This window comes from Lepidothrix coronata, unplaced genomic scaffold, assembly GCF_001604755.1.
Source record: "Lepidothrix coronata isolate B3197 unplaced genomic scaffold, Lepidothrix_coronata-1.0 Scaffold37, whole genome shotgun sequence".
Classification (NCBI taxonomy): domain Eukaryota; kingdom Metazoa; phylum Chordata; class Aves; order Passeriformes; family Pipridae; genus Lepidothrix; species Lepidothrix coronata.
The window spans coordinates 1,515,767-1,539,458 of NW_016690217.1; the positions used below are offsets into that span (position 1 = coordinate 1,515,767).

Sequence of the window (23,692 nt, forward strand, 5' to 3'; positions counted from 1 at the left end):
CTAACAGCTGATCAGTGAAATCTGTGGAGGAGGTAAGCAGTTGAACAGACATGAGCAGTAGTAACTGTATTTTTGAGGCGAATAATCTGATCCTTCTGCACTAAACTTAAAATTATTATAACAGCTTACCAGAGGTTTAAATATCAGGGGCTGCTTATGTCCCATATTTCTTCCAGCTGCTGAATTTTCCCTAAGCTGGCAGGCCTGCAAAGTATTCCCAAAGATATAGTATCTGGTCAGGAAGGTGCAGAGACATGCTAGCAAGCTGCTTCCACTCAACAAATGGAAATCCTACGTAGACCATAGAATAATGCAGTTTCATGGGGACTTAAACACAAGTGGATTCGAAAAACAAGGTTAGTTGCTTATAACCCAGGCCTGATAGACAAGGTTTAATCTTCGATTAGCCCACATCACATATGATTTCATACCATTTTAATCACTCTTGCCCTGGGCGTTATTAACCCCAAGGAAGGTGCCTTCATAACCTGCAGGGTAACAGGGAACCTCAACACGTGTTTCTCTATTCTTTTAAACCATATATCGCGGTATAGCATTTTGAGGTGAGATTGATTACACTGTGCCCACACCACACCATCTCTCAGGTGCCTTTACAGCGGGGAGAGCCTTTGCGGGGTCTTTTGTGTCGCGACGATATCCTTCGCTCGGCTGCCTTCGTCCCTCGTCCCATGCTTGCGGGAATGATTCCCACAACGTATGCCATCGCTGCTGCCAATCCCGTGCCACCACTCCGTGACAGCCCCGACAGAACCCCTCGAGTGCCCTCGCCAGCACTGCGGGGCGAACCTGCGCTCCCTCCCCGCGGTGTCCCCGCATCTGTCCCCGCATTCGTGCCCAGCACAGCCCCGCACGACCAGGACAGCCCCGGCCACCGGCTGCGCCCCCCCCGCCCCTCATCCCCGGGCTCCCGGAGCAGTACCGCACTGCCCCGCCCGTGCCACGGCGCTCCCCATCCTCTCCGCCCACCATCTTTTCCCCTCCCAGACAGGCACAGCCGAGGCGAAGCGGCAGGCGGGCGGTTGCCTCCATCTCCCTCCCCTTTCTCCTCAGATGGCCTTTGCAGCCGCTGCAGGATTATTATTACAGTTCGTGGCTGCTCCCTGCCTTCCCCCTCCCACCCCTCCATCCCTCCGCCCCTCCGCGCCTCTGCGCAGCGCCCTGGCCCCGCTCCCCGCCCGCCCTGGCCGCCGCCCAGGGGGTGCGGGATGGCCTGAGGGGTGCGGGATGGCTCGGGGAGGGCGGGATCGCCCTGGGGATGCGGGATGGCCTGGAGACAGCAGGTCACCGGCTGTCCCGGGGGCTTCTTCGATTTCGCACCCCGCAGAGCAGCCGCGGCTCCGAGACATCGGGAAAGGGCGGGCCGCGGGGCTGCGGATTATTGCAGACTAAGCAGTCTGGCGCTGCAGCAGCGTGCGGGGGGAGGCGGGCGGGCGGGCGGGCAGGGGGAGTGTGTATGTGTAAGGCGGTGTGTGTGTGGGGGGGAATGGAGCTGGCAGCTGGCCAGCTACCATCAGAATTAGCTCATTGTTCAGTATAACCAGCCCTGGCAAGCAAAACCCAGCCCGAGAGAGAGGGAGAGGGAAAGGGAAAGGGAGAGAGAGAGAGAGACTTTCCCCCAGCCACCCCCACCCCTTTTTTCTTTTTTTCTCCGAGGCTGCACTTTGGAAGAGGTGCAGTCATTCTTACCCACACCCCCTACCCTCTCTCCACTCCCCCAACTATAAATTCCCTTCTGTAGCATGCTGCCCTTTTTTAATCCACATTTGTGTTTCAGATCATGTAGAAAGGACAGAAAGTGAGCAGGGACCGGGGGCTTTTGTCTGTAAGTATATGCAATTCCAATCCACAGAATTTTATTTTTTTAAATTAATCCCCTCTCTCTTTCCCTGCCCCCCTGCCCTTCCCCCCTTCCTCTTTCTGCGTCTTTCTGTTTCTTTTCATTTCTTTTTGTCCTTAGCCGGACTTTGCTGCAGCTTGGCTTTCCCCTCTCCGTGCACATTTCCAAACAGTCTTTTTAAAAGAAGATGAGAAAACGTGCGGTATATGTCTTTAACTCTTTGTCTTTGTGCTTTAAGGCTGGATTTCTAGGCTGTGGATTTTTCCGCACACATGCAAGGGGAGATGAGCAGTGATTTTCTATAATGTTTTCCTTTTTTCTTGCTTTTGCACTCTGCAAACACCAAAACGTATTTTTGAACCTAATGCACTTGGCTTTGTTAGCATGCATGCAAGGCTCTAGGATAGGTTTATCATCTCCTTTCTTCTCCCTTGTGAAACGAATCTCCCTCTTCTCCGACCTGACACTAGATTCCTCTCAGGCTGCTGGGGTTTATTTTTAGAAAGCAGTCATTCTTGCAACAGCCTTCTGTGTTTTTGCATCTGCAGCAGTTAAATTTTGGGTGGTTCTTCTGAGAAAAAAAAAAAGCCAAACAAAACCAAAACAAACCATATTTTACTGAACATGTAATGATGTGCTGCTTTCTTTCAAACGTTTCTATGTACATTTATGGATATAAGAGTTTGCAGTTTTTAATCCAGTATGTATGTGTGTGTTTGTGTACACATATGACTCATACCTAATTACATTTCATAGATACACGCTAAAGGTAAGAAATATATAATCAATAGAAGAGGACTTAAATTTTTTGTCATTATGAGACAACTGATAAAGGAGGTATGCTACAAATTCAGTCAATTAAGAGAGTGATAATTTAAGGTAATGAGGTAGGATCTACTCTTTTTCCTCTCCCTGTTTAAAATAGAGGGGGGTTGTGGAACAGAGAGAGAGGGAGAAAACTGGAGGTTATATAATGCAGTGCCATTTCCAAAAATACCTAGTCTCTGGGCCGTTACATTGTGTTATACTTGTTCCTTGATTGCAAAAATCCACACTTAGTAGTATGCCTGGGAACAATGGACCGCAATTACTGTAAGCATACAGTGACAGCTTTTTGTCCTCTTGACTGATTTTTGCCTGTGTTAGCCATTAGGTATACTGCTCTTCAGAAATGTACTGAGTGCTAATAATAGCATAGAGTTCTGCAAATCCAGGTACCAGGGATTCCTTTGTCCTATATTTAAGCCTACAGACCACTGAAGTGCAGAAACGCATGATACATAACCATTTATGTGGTTAGAATAATTTGCATGACTTTAATCTTAACTACTGAAGTTAATACTTGGTTCATTCACTGTTAGGCTGGAAAAAAATACCTATTAAATATGGTGACTGTTGGACTTACTTTTTTTTTTCCATTTTTAATTTTTTTAAAATTAATTTAATTAATTTTTCAGATTGTTCTCCTTGTGCTACTTGAGAGAAACTGCAATCGCAAGACTTAACAGAATCTAAAAATGGTAAGAATCAGTTGCTTTAGCACAGAATCAATTTTTTTTTTTTTGGTATAAATACAAACACTATTTCCCTGTTCCCGATACACATTTATAAATATGATTTTTATAAGACATACTTTTTGAGGCTATAGGGATTTGCCATACAATAACTGATGTACTCTGAAAACCTCCTTATGTTGGATCTTTTATTTTCTTGCAACCTTTGAATAAAAATCTGAAATCCTTCTTTGTGCAGTAAAGCTTATTTAATTGAAACAAGAAATGTTTAGGTTACTGTGAAAAATACACATCATAACACGTGTAGCAATATATGCAGACAAAACAATATCCAATAATGTCAACTCTAACACCTTCCTTCCAAAAAAGAAATAAATAGGTCATTGCACTGAGTAAATGAAACATATTTAATGTTAGTCTTTCAGGGAAGTACTTAGGAGGCAAATTAAATTTTATTATTTGGTAATGTTTTCAGAAGGTTAACATTTCTTTGTGACACAGATCTCTTTCAGAAAAAATGGCTAGGCCTCAAACCTGACTGAACTTATAGGCACTTGGTTGGAATGTATTTATTGAACAATAACCCGTTTCCTTCAGTGTTAATTGTGTTTGTCTTTAGTGATAAAAACCCATATGTTGAACTCTGAGATACTGCTGCTGACAAACAACCAATTTTAAGGATGAAACATTATACATCTAAATATGGTATTCTCTGCAAAGGACTGTCTCAGCATCAGCAGGACAAAGATAATATTTTTTTTGCAGAAAAAGGGCTCAAAATAGGCAGATTTAGTTTAGATGGTTTGTTATCATGTAGCATTCTTGATTGAAGGTGCAACTATTGCTTGGAGCATATCTCAAAACATGTCCTGACATAAATGTGATGTGTTTTGGGTGCTACGTTATAATATGGTGGCCAAACACCTGTTAATTTGTATGGAGAAATGCTTGAAGTATCATTGCATAGGATGTACATTAACACAGAATATTTTCCAAAATGTGAGGTTCTCAGGGACATACTCTTATTAGGATTGGGTTGAATTAATTGCATTAATATTATCCTTGTCTGGTTCTTGCATTAATATTATTGTGTCTGGTTCTGGGATTGTTTCGATTTGGGGGAGAGGGGATTATTAAAATAAGCAAATACATACTCCGTTATAAAGGCTTTGCTTTTGTTTTTGGCTCCTTGTTTTATATAATTTCTCTCTGCAAAAATAAACTTGCAAATTCTGGAGTTTTAGTCTCTTCTGGAACCTACTTTCATCAAAGTGCTTTGATCATCTGTGTATAAATGAATAGATGGGGGGTGGGGAATTAAAAGGGAAATTATTCACTTAAACTGTGAATAGAAATCATGTTAAAATACATGTTGTTCACACAACTGTGGAATATTGGATAAGGCAACTGTTTTCCTACCAACACCAAGGTGACAATCAGCCCACATTTTTAGATGCTATGCAGGCTGCTATGCGCAATATATGCCTATCTATGGAACAAAAGATTATTTTAAATCTAGTTAGGCATAAAATAGCTGCTGATTTTTACCAGCAGATGGTTCTATAAATCTAGCAAGGTTCCTATAGTAGTCAAGGAAATAAGTTTTGTTAAACCAATCTCTGGACTAGAACATAAAATACAAATTAGAGCTATCCAAATGCAAAAAATAAAATGTCATTACCCACCTGTCTAGTCCTATTGTTTGTTTTGCACTGTAACATAAATAAAAGTCTCATTTAGCTGTTTCTAAAAGTTTTTTATTTGTCAAGAAAAGGCCTAGTTCAACTTCTTTTTTGTGATCAGAATTAAAATGTAAGAAAGATTAGGTTTTGCCCCAAATTGCAAGGTTACTTAAGATGTGATACTAGGCAGAATCTCTTCTCCTCCCACCACCTCTTTTTCCCTTTCCTTCACTTCCGGCACACTAACACTGAACGTAATTCTAAACCAGACCACTGACATACTTTTCTTGCAGTAATGAACACACTTGTCTTTGGCATATTTCTTGTATTAATTGCAAATATCTCCCTAGCCACACTAATTTGCAGAAAATATTCTTCTTCACATATCAACACTCTCTGTTCTGAAAGATGTGATGGTAAAAGTGTTTACTTTGTTTTTAATATCACAGCATATGCAAAGGCTCTGTTCTGCTCTCACTGGTCAGTGAAAATTCGGCTGTTGGATTCACCAGACTGCGATAAACCTCTAAAAATGGGGGAAAATGGCTTGCTTATTTCTTTGCTAAACTGGAAGTTCATTAATTATTTAGTTAAGCTTACAGTTAAAATTGGGAGTATAGGACTCTAATGAACTTGGTGAGAACTTGCTTTAACTTCAGTCTTACTGTTTCTTAATGTTCTTTTTCCAAAAAATGTTTCTTAAACAGACTAGTTTCCAATGCTGCTTCTTTTTCTAGACTTGGAATTAGAATTTCCTCATACCTGGTTAATTAATCAATCTTTCTTGGAGCTGTATAATAACATCTTGAATTTAAAGAGAAATAGGCAGAAGACTGTACTTTCTCGCCTTCTTAAAATATTAATTCATGGACATTTTGAGCCATCTTACACAAGAACACCTGCCATTTGAGGATCTGTTCTAACCTGTGCATATATTTCCATAAGTGTATACCTTAAGGGAGAAAGAGTCTTTTATATTTATGTGCAATGCGTGAAATCCTGAGGTGTTTAAGTGCTATTTCCATCTGAAATGCTAGAATTTCTGTACACCACCTTCATGGGAAGTGCTGAATGACATAAAATATAAACTAAAAATTGAGTGCTATTTAAAGTGGAAAAACAGACTCTAACTAAAAAAGAAGAAAAAAGAATAGTTTTAAAAATTTTTTCTTCCCCAAGTGATCCAACCATTGAAATAAAGGAACTTTTCAGAGAGTAAGGAAGTCTTAATTCCAGTTTTCTCTGACCTCAAAGAAGGCTCTTAGCAAAACCAGGGACAGGTTACTGTTTGTGGTGGGGTTTTTTGGTTATTTATTAATGGTAAATGATTGTTTGTAAAGAAAGAAATCATACCATCAGTTTAGACACTTGACGAAGGGGTCTGTTTGTTTGCTTCTAAAGCACTCAGGTGTGTTTTTTTCATCTCACATTGTGGTTCATTTCTGGATTTCAGGTTCAGTTTTGAGGGTTTGCCTTGCAGGTGCTAAGGAATTTAAACTGACAATACTAATAAAAATGTGTATCAGTCAACAGATCCTTAATAATTTAATTTTGACCCACATGAAAATAAACAAAAGATAACCTAGAGCAGATCATTAATTTAATTCTGACTTACCACCATTAGATGATTACCATTAGATGACTTTTTTCTTAGTCACCAATGATCTGGAATCTCCAGGCTAGGTGTTGTGCAGTACAGCTGTGTCATCCCAAAGCAAAAAGGCCCCAGAAGTAGGTCATTTGGGCCAAATGCTTCCCGTAGTATATCCTTGCCTGAACTGCATCTGTTCTGAGGTTATTCTGTCGTTTACATTCTCTGCATTTTATAGTTTTACTTGTGGAAAAAAGAGAAATATGGGATGATGACCTTTCAGAGTGAAAACAGTTGGGAGAAAAGCTCTTCTTCATTAAGTCAGAGAGAAAGAAGTGACAACCTGCATTTGATTGAAAAGAATCATAATTCCATTAATTTATTTTTTTTTCAGAAGGGGGTAGAGGGTTTACAGGGAAATTCATAATAAAATTTAAGTTAGATGAAGATATTTATAAAAGAAAGTCTATGTTTAAGATTGCATCCCAGTTTAGTCATTATAAACCTTTTTTCCAGGGAGTTACATGCAGATGTCTTTTACATTTCGTAAATTTCTGTGCCTGTGAAATGATTCCACCTTGGTTAGAATAGCTGTTCATAACTCTAGGGTTATCTGTGGAGAATGGAGCCTAGAATCGGTCTGGCAGAGGCATTATTTGGAACCTTTTATATGCTCTGAGGAAAAAAGATTAAAAAGAGCAAGATACTAGAATGAGACGTTATGTCTCTAGACACACACGGCACACACTGCAGCTCTTGGTCTGGTGTGAAAAAACTCATACTTTGTTGATTATTACCAAACCTGGCACAGGAACTGGAATCTCTTTTATGGTAGTTCAGAGCTGCATAGGACCTGTAGAACTGTATCAGACCCTCTTCTGTTCATGTGTAACATCGGTAGAATTTGGCTGAGAAAATTTGATTGGGGGTGAAAGCTAGCAGTTTTGGCCATCTGAATGTGTATATTGTGCTTTTTTATTATGCTTATGTATTGTGCATGAAGAACACATTGTGTACAGTGTGCTCAGTGTTACTTGATTCCTGAAAAGTTTAGGAGAATTAAAGCTTTCCAGCTTACAAAATTTATAAGCAGAAATACAAAATGATTTTTGCAAAACTTCTATCAAGTCACCTGTTCAACTGAGCAGGAAACACAATTTTAGTTGATTATGAGTAGAAAAGAAGGGCTTAAAAAGAAGTAATATTTGCCCAAAGCTATAGATAGTAGGGATAGTTCTGTGGTACAGCTCATATGTACATTAAAAGACAAAAAACTTGTATATACATGTTTCTACTCAGTCACAAACATTTACACACTGGGTGCTAAAATTTTATAACTATACCCCAGCGTACTTTATCTGAACAGAACTGTGTTGACACATGGAATGGGAGGTTTGCATAATACTAGATCCAGGAAAAAGCTTTACTAACTCTTTTCTCAAAGGCTGAAATCTTGGAAAATCAGAAATAAGAATTAGTATATATACCTTGTAACACTACAGTTGTGACATTGATTTTTAAGACTTGGGATCTAAGGCCATCACAGGATATTTTAATAAAAAATATTTTAACTATTTGTATTTTGGTTTTATTTCAAATATTTTTTCACCTCATTAAACCACATTGGTTGAGAGTGTGATCTAGAAGGATGCAAAAATGTTATTTTCAAATGTTTAAAGTAGAATGATAGTATGAGTCACTGTTTGAGTGTTACATGCAATTCAATTTGCACTTCTGATCTGGCAAATTCACAGCAGCATTACTGAATGAATCCCTATGTACATGTTGCTGGGAGGATTCCTGATCTTTCCTTCTGTAAATACTGCATTAAAAAAACCCCTCAAACCAAAAAACAACAAAACCAAAACCAACGAAAACCAACCAAACAAACAAAAAAGAAAAAACAAACCAAAACAAAAACACACAACCCCCCCCCACACCCTCAGAATAAGTAGGATTTTCTCATCCTACAGGAAGAAGTGTCTGTGGATCAATTTTGTTAACACTAATCTGATTGTCTGCCTACTATCTTAGCATATTTATGTGGGACCAAGTTGAAAAAAGTAATAAGAAATTTGTGTGTTTTAAGCCTTGGCTTAATATGTACATTATCAGAAAGAACTGAACTCTTCAAGCACTGATGTTTAGAAGGCACACATTGACACCACAGAGTTCTGCCACCAGAAAGGCCAGGTTAGAGAGGAACAAATTTTCCTTCTTCATTTTCACATGACTGTACCTAAATCTCTGTCATAAAAGAATATAAGTTTACATAACTCTATTCCTGCTGGCAAAAGAAAATCCTGTGGAAATGTTGGTATGTGTCCTTACCCTTAATTTCTCAGCTAAGTAATTATATAAGGCAACTTGGAAAACCCCAGAAAGAATACTTGGCAGCAAAAGTTCTTTCCCTGTGTGTTTCTGTTATACGAGTCCTAGAATCCACAGACATTTTGTTACTTTCAGCCTACAGTGCACACATGATACACTTCGTAGTTTTGTATCTGGAATAGCACTTAGTTCCATTAGATGGTACTAGAGGCTGATAATATGGAGACTTCAGGTAAATGTGCCATAATGCTTTCAAGCACTGGTTACAATCATCTGTGGTCATTACAACCCTTTTAATGAGGTAAGTACTGGCTGTACAATGTGATTCTGTCTCCCATTTCCAAGAATACTGCTGGGGCTCCTAACGCTGGCCTGAAACATGCTGCTTGGTCAAGGGGCTGGCATCTCAGAGGCAGAGGCAGCGAGCTTGCCACTGCTTGGGGAACAGCATCACTTGTTGGATTGCTGGTTATCTTTCTGGTATGTGTGAGAAAAGCAGTTTCAGTCCAAAACAGTCTATTGAGTCTTCTGTAAGCTACAGTGTTCAGGCCATTAATTTAGAAAATTTATAGGAAATTAAAAAAGGAAACACTTCTAGTCTGCTTGGTGTATACATTTTGTGTACCCCAAAACTGCAGGGCTAGGTCTGAGAGGGCGCACAGGAGAAGCAGTATTCTGGCCTGACTGTTCTTATTCTTTCTTCATGATTACCTAATGACCTTTTTTGTGGTCTTTCTATTAAGATTAAAACTCAATGGAGTGAGGAGACTGGACTAAATGAACCTTTTGCTCGGCCTGTGACCATGTTCTTTTTCTTCCTCCTCTGTTGCTCAAGTAATTTGTCAATGTTGAATACGAAACTACTGAAAAATTTAACTATGCAGCCTTTGGTCCAGCATTTTGCTGCCATGCTGTGTGTTCACCTGATTTTATAGCAAGAGACTTGCTCATGCATCTTGTTCTGCAGTCACCATTAGGTGTAGATGCAAATAGTTACTAATTAAACTCTACCTTATTGCCCTTGAAGAGCAAATTACAAACTCGTATGCAACTGACGGAGAACTTGAACATTGTTTTAATTCTCAGGTTTGTTATTGTTGTTTTGCTGTGTGTTGAATGTTAAGTGAAACAACAAAAAGGACCACTGTAGTACAGAGGCAAACAGATGAAATATGATGGGTTGTACTGTGCTCTGAGTCCAGTTTTCTGGAGGGCTCTCATTTGCTTATAATTTCTGTGATGTTTTATGATCTCAGAGTACATGCACAGAAATTTACCAGAGGAATAAAGTGATTTGCAGCCATTTTATTGCTTCATGGAACTTTCCATATAATATAAATTTATTTATTATTTTTGTTCTGAAATAAATGCATTTCTTTCTCTTCCAAGGAGTGCAATACTCTGGTAATCAGTATCATTAAGATTCATTCAGTCAGTCAGAATTTAGAGGAGCATTTATGACAGTGTTCACAATATAACATTTGATTTTTTTCTCTTATTCTTTGCATGCATGGTAAATATTAACAGTGCTTTGCAATGATTTTTGCATATTAATGAAATAAAAAAGCAGAATGACAGCACTTGTAGCACAGAAGCCAGATTCATCCTGACTATTGCAAATTGATCTCTCTGCCTAAAAATTGCATTACGTTCAGGTGGTGTGGGATGGATTCCTCTCCAGGGAAAATTAGAAAGTGTTTTCTATAATTAATCTCATTCAATCATTTTTGCCAGAAGACAGCTAAAATTTCAGTTTAGGATTCTTACCAGATAAAGAATTGGGCAGAAGTCTGCTGACTCTACACACAAGCTTGATCAGCTTGTGTTGTCCCCCTCCTCAACACCATACTCACCCAGTTTTGGAGACCAGTGGTCATGTAAGAGATGTGGAAAATGTGCTTGCTCTGAACACTGAAGTTCAGAGTTCTAAACTATCTACCCAACATCCTTTCCTGCAGCAAGGGACTCTGCAGCAGTAGAGCCCATTAGTCTTAGAAACATGATTTAGAAAATTTTGCACAGTCCCTCAGACAATTTTTTTTTTATGTCATGGGATGCTCTAAGTACATATATAAAAGATGCAACTTCTATAAGATGGAGGAGGACAGGAGTGAATTCTTTGAAGAAGATGATACAGATGACCCAAGGTAGGACACTACATACAAGCAGACACTTCAGAGTAAATGGAAAAATAGAGACCTAAGAACAATGAAATAAATGATAGATGAAGACCGGTTTAAATGAGAAGTTTTTTCACTAAAATCCAGAAAAACTACCTCCAAGGTCAATTCCTTATGCTGTGTAGGGAAGAAGCAAATGACACTCTATTCTGTGAAATTGACAAAAATTGCAGAAGTGATGAACAAGGATTGCAAAAAAACCCCTAATGAATAAACTTTATAATTCATGTGCAGTGTGGAGAGGGGGATGCAAGGAAAAGCATACTTGTCTCATTTAGGTCTTTTCATCTCTATGTGGTTGTGAGTTTGAGTCATCAAATGGGGAGGAATAAAAAGCAGCACTAATATTTTCCCCATGAAAAGGCAAAGACATCAGAGGATGCTGATGCAGAGAAGTCAAAGGCAAATTCAGGTGTACAGTTGTCCTGTCACATTCTGCTGATGCCAAGTATTAATTATCACTGTAATGACAGGTAAAGTCTCACCAAAAAGGTGGGACACTTGGAACAATCCCATCCAGATGGAGAATCATCATATAATTCTTCATCAGTTCTCTCAAACCATTTATATAACTTTCTTTACTCTGGAATTAACCAACTGAAATACTTGTAAATTATTTTTTTTTTTCACACATTGATTTTTTAATGTTCATGACGCTGATTTGGAAAACAGGGATGACAGAAAAACTTGCTGCTCTGCCAGTGTATTGAATCAGATTATTTGGGGTAACTGCCACTGCACCTCTACCACAGGTTCACACTTTTGGTGCAGAGCCAGTCAAAAAAGCTAACAAGTTCGCAAAATTGACAATCCTCACACCTGTTAAACCACAGCATTTTTAACTAATTAAACTAAGGTATTTAACTTGCATTTTAACTTGGGCAGGTTGTGGTTTTTGATGTTTCAACAGGGAAAACTTCCTCACTGAGCCTTTTTCAGTCAGCTTATCACAATAGCATTATCCCATTTGATCATGTGTGCAGCTTCTTCAGTACAACAAAGGTTCATCAAAACTTCAAGGACTCTTTGAAACAAGGAGTAATGATGAGCACTCTTGATGTGGCCTTATCATTGCCCTCTGCAGAAAGTTCAGATAATAAAAAGTGTTTGGGAGCACACTGCCACCCAACTAAACTCTCAAGAAGCAGCAACCATTCAGCTGTAGGTATTAAATCTTGTGTGCTAGGTTTGGCACATGTGGACATTTATATTATATGCTTTCATAATGTTCTCCTAGCAGTGTTAAAAATAAACTACTGAAGATGGGAGCACTAGAAGCAAGGCATTGATTCTAGCAAAAGAATTCCTTTCAGTTTTGTTTAAAATAAATTAGTGAGGTTTTCATTAACAAAACTATTGATTTGGTGTTCAAGCCATGATGCAGTAAGATTGTCTGTTTATGCATTTAGATTGTGATTGTGGGACCTCGGTTACAAAGAGAACTTTTTACTGCAGTGGGAGGCATTTGTGGGAATTGAGAACTGCCTGGTAGGATGTGCTGGGGAAAGTAGATATACAGCTCTAACCAGCTGGTAACTAAGAAACTTTTTTTTTAAAAAAAGCAAAGTTATAACTGTTTAAACTTCACAGGCAACTATGTTACATTTTTTCAAAAAAGAAATTACATAGTGTCTTAATTTGGAAAGAAAATCTTCTGGACACTTTCAGTGATGCTGAGACCAGCCACAAAAGAAATAATTTACAAATGTTCCTTGAGTAGCTCAATTTCATTGATTTGTGTCATTGCGACACAGAGCAATGGTGGTGCAAAAATCCATTAACTACTTGAAAGAAATACAGGTACAGAAAGGAGGAGTAGCATTCCTTTCTGGCTATGCAACCTATCCTTCGGAGAACTGTGTAAGAGGATGGTGGCCTCTCTCTGTTCTGTTAGGCACTACAGACACACAGGGCAACAGTTCTCACAGCTGCACAAGTGTCATTTTAGTGCTGCAGATAGAAAGAGCACACCTCTTTCTTTTCCACACACGTCTCTTGTTTTAGTCCCCTGTTCCTTCTGTGTCTGCTGTTAGAGTGCTAATCCATACAGGAAATCCTTTCCTTATGTTTTTATTTATTTATTTATTTATTTATTTATTTAATTTTTTTTTTGTTTTTATTTTTATTTTTTTTTCCTACAAGCTACTGCAGAACTACTAGAGATTACCTTTTATTTGGAATTATGAATTTCTAGTGTACTTGTCATAATTTCCTTTTTGTTTTCATTTCCCCCCTCCCCCTGCCCCCAAAAATTGGTTTATATGACAAAGAAGTTATCTGAAACTTCACAAAAGCTGGTTGCTGAATTGCTCAGAGCAGTTGGTCTTCAATAAACTTTTAGTTAAGAAACTCTGACTGCAGTTCAATACCACTGCAAGCCTTGAATGAGACTTGAGAACAGGAATTCTGCTGTGGTCCACCAGGGGGGATGAGTGGGAAATATAGAAAAAGTAATTCCAGTGGCTTTCTTAATTGTTTCATAACTATAAAAACTTCAGGAATGTTATTAGGAGGATGCTCATTTTACTAAGTTTAGCATGCTGTAAATCTGGTTTTTTCCCCTCTTGATGAATCTATGTGAATGTTTGAAAGACGCTCTTACTGACTAGGAATGAAGAGTGGATACCAAGAAATTAATTTCAGCATTTTTATGTGACTGATACAGTATATTTAGTCCAGCTATGTTAAATTATTTTGTGTGTCTGTTTTAAAGCTGGGCAAAAGATTGTGCTCCCCTACTGTTGCTCTTTAAGAGGACATGGAAGAACAGGAATTGAATTTTTGAAATGTTGGTAAAACAGAGTCTTTGCAATAGCAAGAGTTTCTCAGTCTGTTGGGTAAAAGAGAAAAGATGACTCTGGAGATCCTTCTGTTTCTGAAAGAAAAAGTATCAGTAAGTAGTTCTGGAGCCTTGATGCTGTAAGAGCTCATAAATAGACTGGGCATTTATTTTGCTCCCCTTTTGCTTTTTCTTTAACACTAAATTTTGTAATTTATATCCTTTCAAGAGACTGGAGGCCACAGAATTGAAAATATAATCTTAATAGATCATTCCCAATTCCAAGTTGGCCTCAATGTTCCAGGCAGAATTGCATCCTGCTGTAGAACAGTCTCAAACAGCTCTTCCCAGATCAGTGGGCTTTTTTCCCCGACTTCTCCAACTGTGAGCGAATGGTTTTGCGTATCACATGTTCTGCCAGGAAGGCAGGATCCCAGCAGGCTAACACTGTTAGTCAGACATTTAGGGATGATCCACTCTGATAATTTATGGATGAAGTTTACTAGCTTAACTTTTTAATTAATGATTATCAAATACTGAGGCCATCAATATGAGTCAGAGTGTGACTCTTATACATTGTGTAGACTTGCAGTAACTTCAGTTTTCAGTCCCTCCTAAAGCTCAGTAATTCTGTTCTGAATCATGACAGTTTTGGTTTTTTAAGCCAAGCCTGAACTTGCATAATAATCACACAGGAAGTACTAAGAAATGACAATTTGGTGTGTATCAATGGAAACATTTATTTAGAAGTGTTTGCTTTATGCTAACAGCTGGAATATTGTAACCCTTACATCCTACTCTGTAGTGGAACATTGCTTTGCACTTTCTCCTCTCCCTATAGCTCATCTTGCAACATTATTATCAGTTGTTTTGAGCTGCTGTAATTAACTAAATGTTCTTACTGTGTTTTTCTAACACCCCAGTTATCAGTATATTTGAACATCTAAGTAGTTTCTGCATTTATAAAACATGTAGCACAGCAAGACCTCATGGTTTGGTTTTTATTTCATTTTTTTTTTTCTGGTGGATTGTAGTAAGTTTTAAGTAGACTTTTCTATACCAGCATTTTTTTTTTCCATTCCAGAATCTTCCCTCACTAAGTCAGGATCCAAACCATGATTCTCTTTCAGCATTGCTCCCAAGTCAGATACTTAAAGTTCTTTGGCTGTCCATTCACAACTTTGGTACACTTGTAGCAGAACAATTACTGCATGTGGAATATATCCATGTGATTATTATCCACCAGTATGGACCACAGTAATTGTTTTGAAGAAATATTAAGAAAATGGGACATTACGGGTTTTTTTTTTTTACAGAAGATTTCTGTGAGAGGTAACCAGGGGATTGTGTAGGGTATTTTGATTGTGGTATTTGCTTTTGGTGCTTGGTTTTTTTAACCCTGGAGCATAATTGTGAGCTTATCTTACAATTTACAGCTTTTCCCTCCTGTCCCATTCCCACCCTTAAACTGCAGTTCCTCTAAGTTTTTATTAATTTAAGTTGAGGATTTTTATTTTGTCATTTGACTTCAAGTGCTCATTCTATTCCTACTAAATTATTAATAGGGATAACATGGCCTATGGACTAATCTAAGTATATCTCAGGCTCCATGGAAAATAGAGAAGGTCATATCCATCATAATGACTTATACTGATGCTTATTCTGTCCTCCTATATACATTTTTGTATATTTGCTGTTTTGAACGTGCATGTCCTGTAGTAGAGCTGAACTCCTATTGCTACTTCCCACCATGAGTTTTTGCACAAAAAACACCACTACACAATAAAACCAAGACATATCTGCAGAATGGGTAATCAGCCGTTATAAATAGCAACTAGAGAACTCAGAGGTTACTTGGTGTCTTTTATTCAAGTGTTTCAAATATTTAGTGTGAACTGATGAATTAACAGAGTGCCCTGGCTTATGTATTAATTATTTTATGTCAGACATACCCAGAGAGCTTAACTGGCTTGAAAACTAGGGTATGAAATCAAATCTATTGCTTTAACTGGGAGAAAGCACTGTGGTTTGTACTGCAGAAAATCATGGGAGAATGTCTGAAAGCAGGTATTGCCTTGGGCTCTGTGCCCATCTCTGTTTTCTGCCTTACAGTAGAATTCAGCACTTTTTGTTGGAAAGATGATTTAAATAATCTTCTGATTATTTTTCTAAGCTACAACTAGTCCAGTTGTGCCAACTTATAGTGAACTTGCATCTCCACAGATATAAAATCATTCCTCTTGTTTCATTATATGTACAGCAGTAAGCAGGTGAGTAAAACTGGTCCACCAGTTATTTAAGTGACAATACAAGTTTTGATTCCTAAAGTGCAAACAAATTTGAATGGTGTAATTTTTAATAGTCAGCTCAAAATATTGACAGTTAGACATCCAGATATTGCGCAGAAAGAGTTCAATTCACCAAATGCCAAAGACCCACGAGAAAGAACCAGGAGGAAAATAAATTCAAGATCTTCAGTATTGTATGTAACTTGTAGTTCACCACTTCATTGTTTCATGAGACCAAGATGAAGGATGTTTTGATCTTCATCCTGAAGTTGAGGTGCATTAGCTTAGCATTTATTCACTCTAATCTCCCACTGTAGTCAGTAGAAAGCTTTGGATCTTACCCGTTTTCCATAGGAAAATTTTTCTATAGACATTGAATCCTGCTCCCAGCTATTTTATTGTATGTGTCTTATAATTTGTTGTATTTTTTTTAACATGCAAAATACAGGGTGCTGACATAGAATTATAGCTTCTTCAATGATCTTAGAAAGTTCTAGTTCACAGTTCATTGTGCAAGGATTATCAAAGGTGTGTTGCTCTTGTCTGCTGTAGTCATCAGCAAAGGTAATGAACTTCATTAAATAGCCTTTTACCAGCGACTTCTGGAAGAAGAGAATGGGCATGTTGTCTTACAATATCCTCAGTAAGTTTAAAAGTATGGACATCCTCTTATACAGAAGTTTTAAAGATATTTAAAACATTGCATCCTGTACACTTTTTTTTTTTTTCCAAACAGCCCTTTGAATGCAGATTGTCATAAACAGTAGAGTTGTAATGCTCTAGGGACAGATGTTGTCGTGGCTACAAAAAATATGTACTAAACGTTAAACACGGCTAGGTCTCTGGGCCAAGCTCAACTAACATTAAACTTGGTGATCTGTCATATGAACACAACTTTACTGCATTTAATGAATGTCTCTTTGTTAGTAAGATCTTGTATATATTTATGTCACTACAGGTTTATCAACCAAGGTCAATGACTTGGGTAAGCCAGAAAATCTTTCCAGCCAGTGGAGGGGATGGGGGATTTCCAAAGGTAAAGTTATTTATGTAATTTCTTTCATACAGTTTACTAAGATGAAAGTTTTCTGAAAAAAATTAAATTGCAACTTCAATGGATTTCATTTTATGACTGCTTTGAGAAAATAGCCAGCTCTCATGATTTCATCATGAGTCTTATGTTACTCTGTTTTTCTTAAAGCCTTGGCTCCTTGTTCCAGGCAGTTAACTGAAGATTTCAGCTTTCATTTTAAAATTATGTTTTTAGCCTTCAGGCTTGCAGAAAACATGGACTTGTACTGGCTACACACCAGAAGGAAAACATAATTTTCAAGAGTTCATATTTCTTGAGCCTGTCTCATGATTTTACATGCTTGACATCTGAGTTTTGAATGCTTAATTTTTGCAGTTCTCAGCAATGCAGACAAAAATGTCAGTGACAATGCAGGAGGAGGAACCATGTGGTGTTGTTTATCTTTTGTTAAGTTTTTTGCTTGTGCTTTACCTGTTAAGTAACAAGCATACAAAGCATGGCAGGTTTCATCTGAGTTTGACAAGGAGTACCCCAACATACAGGCAGAAGATGTGGCTTGTCACATCTTTAGATGTGACAGGATTCATAAGCTTTTATTCTGTTACCATTGCTGGCTTCATAAATGTGAAACTGGATATGATATGAAATCTGCATAGCAAAAGTATAGCAGTTACTCAGAACCACAGAATGTACATGTTTTATTTTCATATTCCCTTTCATTACTGACTCGAGATCTGTGGGGTGGGAAAAAAAAAGAAGCAAGTAAGTAAAGAAGAGATCACGTGGTAAACTGAAGAGAGCACACAGAAAATTGTTTTGATTAAGTTTAAGTTATTAGCTAGACTTCAGCTCCCTGTTAACAAAACTCTGCTGTTATTGCATCTGGATAACACTGTACTTTCCGCACTTTTTCTCTGTAAAGGAAATTCTAAAATTTATAGCTAGACTATTTGCAGTCTGCTATTTTCAGACTCATGTGCCAGCATGCCAGTCTTCAAACTAACATATATGGCAGTACTGCCACTCTTAACAGCCACAGTATTCCAAAAGTTCAGCTGGATAGGCTTGTGCCAAATCTTCGTTCGCGAAGCCTCGCCATGATGCTGTTTATGGTCATACTTGCATCAAGTGAATTTGCTAACTTTGTGAATCAGCTGTGTGCTAACTAGATGGGTTTTATTAAAAATTTCAAATTAGCAGCTTTACTAAGTTCTCATTCATCATTAAAGTTACTCCTGAAACACAGTAATGAAGCTGTGAATTATGTGCAGCATAGTTAGTAGCAATGCTGCATTATATAGGATTTCTGAATAGCTGCAGTTTTGTGCTGTACATAGATTAAAATAAAAGTTTATGCAAACAGATAACAGTTTCTCAACTATTCAAAAGGTATTATATACTTTTTCCCCTTATAATCATTGGATTCTTGCTTTTTAAATACAGTGTGGTTTTTTTCTACCCCTTATATAATTCTTCAAAAGATATTTGACATGTGCTTATACAGGGACCAGCTTTTAGAACCAGCTCCAAATTTTAATTCACAACTGACCTTCAAAAGTAACTTGAATATTAGTTGCACACAATCCAGCTTCCAGCAGAGTATCAACTTCGACAGAATCTGTATGTCTTTAGAAATTTTTTTTCATTTGTTCTATAAAATTAATTAGGATAAATTGTTGAAGAAAACTGCACAAAGTTTTCAGTCCTTCAGCTGAGCAGTTTTACCTACTCAATGTCAAAAGGCCTCAACTGCTAAAAGAATAAAGTAGAATTAATAGATTTTTTAAAACTATTATTTGAAATAAAAGTGTTGATGTGTTTTTTTAAATTATTATTTTCATGCAACCAATAAATGTAAAAGGATACAGTTCTTAAAGACAATTTATTTCTAGACCTAAGAGAGTCATATGGGACTTCTTATCTCATGATTATATGGCAAAATTTCAGGACTGAGATTGTTTTTACAGCTGAAAAGGAACTGCCCAACACAATGCTTTTGGAAATCTGCCCAGACCTTTGGTCTGTGCGCCTGTTTGCATCTGTAAGTTTCTAGTTTTCTTCTCACATCCTGTAAGTGATGCACAAGTAGCAAATTTATTTAAAAAAAAAAAAAGTAAAATATTATCGTGAGGATGGAAGAGTCCTGTGAGAAAACATGTTTGTACAGTCATTAAAATTTAAATGGTATTTTCTCATTTTGAAATTCTTATAAAGTCCCCAGTTTGGTTCCAGCAAAAGTATATTTCTACTCCTACTGCTTTCCCTGGCTTTCAGAGCCCTTCTGCATATGTACTGACTGCTCTGAAAAAGTCTGCTCTTTTTCTCCATTTCTGGATGCCCCAAAGGAAGAGGTCACCGAGAGCAAGGGATTTTTTTCTGTGTTCAACCTGAAAACTGCTCCTGACCGTGTGCAGTGCAGAACCCCATGAGGATTTCTTCTACCTAAATGCAGAATTTATCCTGTAAACTGTGATAAAGGCAGTGGGAGAACCATGGGGTGACTTAATTCCCAGCACAATAAATGTAGCAAGTATGGACGTCCCAGCAAAAATTCTGACTTTGAAGAGCCAGGAAAGGAAAATTGCTGAAAATTGCACTTTACTGGTAGTTGTGGAACTGCCATGTGTTCAATTTCTAATTCATAAATTTACAACTCTCAGATCAGAAAAAATGGAACCTGAAGAAAACAATTTCTTTAACAAAGAGAAGCATTCTGCTTATGTCACAGACATGTCCAAAGCCATATGAGCAATAAAACACCTTTACAATTCTAATCTCTTAAACACAAAACCCACCAATTTATTTTTTCATACTTACAATATATTACTAGTTAAACAAGTTCTTTTTGTTTCAGAACTCATAGTGGCATAACATCAGCAAAGTACTTTAGGCACACGCTTGGCCTTTAGGCTTCATTCTAAGGCTTAAATTGAAATATATATTTAAATGCTTGACTGAATATTCACAATTAATATGTATTGTTAAACAAGGTCTGTCTGAGGCAGCTGGCTTATATGGCCCATCATCTTCTTACTTGTCCAGAACAAGAAACACACTGCAGGGTCTTTAGTGTGCTCTTTTCAATGGATTAATATAGGGAGGTGACTTATTAGTATATGTTAGCTGCTTAAGTAGTAAGGTTTTTAAAGATAAGAGGTCTAAGCTGTAAAAAGTTCACTTAAGATGGTCTTTCATAAATAAGATGCGTTTTTAGGTTGGAGGTCAAGTTGGAGATCAAGTGGATCCATAAAAGGGAACTTGGAGCTCAAAAAAGACAAGCAAACAAATGAATATATTGGTAGATAATACCATTAACATTAAAGTTTTGGTTACACTGGTTGGTATTGAGCCATATTTCCAAAGGGGCTTGGTGCCTGCCATCTGTCAATTCATGTCTCTGAGTTTTACATTACGGCATTGAGACCCTGTGTCTGCCTTCTGTGCTTCACATGTGCGGAACAGATAATTGCTCATTTTCAGCCACGGCTGTGTGCCAGAACTCCTGCACACACAGCACCTGCTGGTGCAGGTTTAGACCTAAGCTGCCTCACCTGTTATTAAGGGCATAGAAATGGCTTGGTTGGGCAAAAGCTAGTAAAGTAATTCCAAGGAGTATTGTAAGGATGACCTGCAAGAAGAGGTTGTTGCTCCACAGCTTCTTTCCCAGTGACTTTTCTTGGATTGCTGAGGCCTCCCAAGCTGCAATAGATGACCAGATTCCCCAGTTCAGCAGTGGAGGGTGGTTCCTGGCTCAACCCTTGCATTTTGGCTGCTAGGACACACTCATTCATCCTCAAGCAACATGTTTTTCTCAGATGGTGCAAGAATTGCCTGGTTTTCAAGCAATCCTTTGCTCTCCATAACATCAGTATTTATAGGTGATTCAGTCATGCTTGGTAGATGTTTAATTCTCAACTAAAGCTGGGGAATTATGTAAGCCTTAGGGTAGGAGAAGGGGGGACTCCACCAAACAGACTTCTGTGAAGCACAGCTAATACCAGTTTTTCATCTCCACAGGGGAATCTCCCCATCTCGAAGGAAGTGAATCGCAAGAAAAGTGAGGCGGAAGGGGAGTACCTGGTTCCAGTAAATGGCTATGGACGCCACTTCACCAAAATCAATTACCTCAACTCTTATTAAACATTATTTCTCCATTCGTATTACATATGGTGTATGGGTTTGATGAGGTCATGGTGTCATATCTTGGGGATTGTTTTTGTGTAAATCATCAAGTGTAAGAAGAAACTATGGGACTCTGAGCCTTGCTTTAGAGAATAACAGTGGACAAATGTGTACCATAAAAACTAGTTTTTAACATTCTAACTCAAGCGAAAGCTCTCAGAATTTCACACTGTGAATCCATGTTTACAAACATTACAGGTGGGCCCTCAGGCCTGGTTCTACCACAACAATGTCTTCCACTACTCAAACTCCACAGCTCACATGAAACTGGTTAACAGCTCTCTCCATTTCCACCAACCTGAACTGCTTCTTGCAGAGGCTGAGAGTCCCCCTTTTTTCATTTAGATGTAACAAGCCTAGTAGTTTATTTTCATTGATTGTCTGTATATCTCTATATTTTATCCATGTACTCTTTTGATGTATAGAAGTAGTATGAAACTCATGGTTTCCTTGTGGTAAGTGATCGTGATGCTGCCACGGGATTTGAGACACTGATGAATGGTGCTATTTTGGACTTTAAATATGCTCCTTGGCAAGGTAGCTCTGATGGAGTTATTTTTTATTTCCATGTTCTGAGAAGGTGTTGGTACTTTGTTTTTCTGAATGTTGTTCTTTAGACTGGACTGACTTGTTTACTTGTGTCTTCAGTGTGGCTTTCTTATTCAGTGCTGTAGGTGAGTAACTACTTATAGCATACAAGTGAGGAACTGATTCCCTATCAGTGTCCACTCACAAACATGCAGTTACAGTGGGAGCAATCACAAAACTGTAATTTACATAAAATCTCCTTTCTGACTCCTGTCCACCTTATGGAGAAAGACGAGCAATAATTTTCCACCAACTTCTCAAAGTCTCTTGATTTTTGTCTTTTTTTCTTACAAGCCTTTTAAAAAGAAGGGACAAGTTTTAATGTCCTCTTCAAATCCAAAAAATAGGGGATATAGTAAGAAAAATACAGCAAATTTCTGGGAGGAGAAGTCCTAAAGGGGAAGGGTACATTTCCACAGTCCTGTCAACATGTGGACTTTACATTTTTGTTCTTGCTCCCAGACTACTATCAATACAAAATAACACAAACCACAAAACTAAGCAGTACCATCTACTCATGGAGTGTTGTTGTGTTAGACACAGTCTGAAAGCCCACCTTAATTTTTTATATAATTCTGTCTTTTAGCTCTTCCTTTTACAGGGCAGGCCTTGTTCTGAACTGTCTTAGCTTCTGACTGTTAAATACCAATGCATGCACTGCACTTCCTAGATTTCTTTCCCTTCCCCACCTTCTGTATCCCTTTCCTTATACCTTTTATTTTTCAATAGATTAGATACGTCTGTTGTGCTGTATATAGAGCAAGAAGTAATATTCAGCAGTCGTGGCATTTATGTATAGTTGTTGTGTACTGCTGAAAATGCAGGCTTTTGTAACAATGTGATCTTTAATAATGCACTATAAGTACCCAATGTATTTTAGCTATTTTAGTAGGATTTGTTCAATAAAGACGCAAGCTGTAAGGGTAGCTGTGATGTCTTCGTTTCCTTATTGCAATAAAGGGAGGGCTCCTTTTCTGATGGTTTGCATCTGTTCTTCATCTGCCTTCTGAGATTTGTTTCAGGAATATGTGGTGAAGTAAAAGGTGATTCCTTTTGTAGCTATGCTAAGCAGTAGCTATTAAGATAACCTGAATGCCAAACCTGGATCTGGGAAATGATATCTTGCTGGACAATGGTAGTCATATACTTTGTCTTCAAGACTGTGGAGAGGTTGGGTCAGATGTGACACTTGATGCCATTTTAGTAATCCTAGGAAGACACTGTGGGGCTGTGTGTGGCAAACACAATATGTTTCATTTTCCACCTCTGATAAACTGGATTAAAAGGTCATTTTCCTGGTGTATGTAATACAGTTTAAAATAATGTTGATACAGCCCTCTCTTAAAAATACTTTTATTGGTGGAAAAGTAACACACACATTTCTAAGGTTTAGAACATATACTGGTTTCATTATAGCACAGAAAACAGATACAGTGGCATTAAAAAAAAAAAACCAAAACACAAGCAATGAGCTACCAATTAATACCAGATGTAGATCTGCCCCTGAAATTTTCCAGTCATGAGACCAAACAAGTGCAATTCCATGTGCTCTGACTGTCTATCCCATTGAGTGAATTTACACAGGGATTGAGTTTGGTTCAATTAGTTTGACTGTATCACAGAATACTGACCATGCACATACAGCATCTGATCCAAATGGCCACTG

The 23,692-nt window shown here is 38.1% G+C and overlaps 1 long non-coding RNA gene across 2 annotated transcripts; it reads left to right on the plus strand.

Annotated features, from left to right (window-relative positions):
* The first annotated feature begins 1,466 nt into the window (after positions 1 to 1,466).
* On the plus strand, positions 1,467 to 22,952 carry LOC108496172. Of its 2 annotated transcripts, XR_001874363.1 has the most exons (5): positions 1,467 to 1,691; positions 1,796 to 1,843; positions 3,316 to 3,378; positions 17,182 to 17,259; positions 21,274 to 22,952. It is a non-coding gene; the product is annotated as an uncharacterized LOC108496172 (long non-coding RNA). The 2 variants fall into 2 exon arrangements; XR_001874362.1 differs by having other exon boundaries at positions 1,473 to 1,843.
* The last annotated feature ends 740 nt before the right edge of the window (positions 22,953 to 23,692 follow it).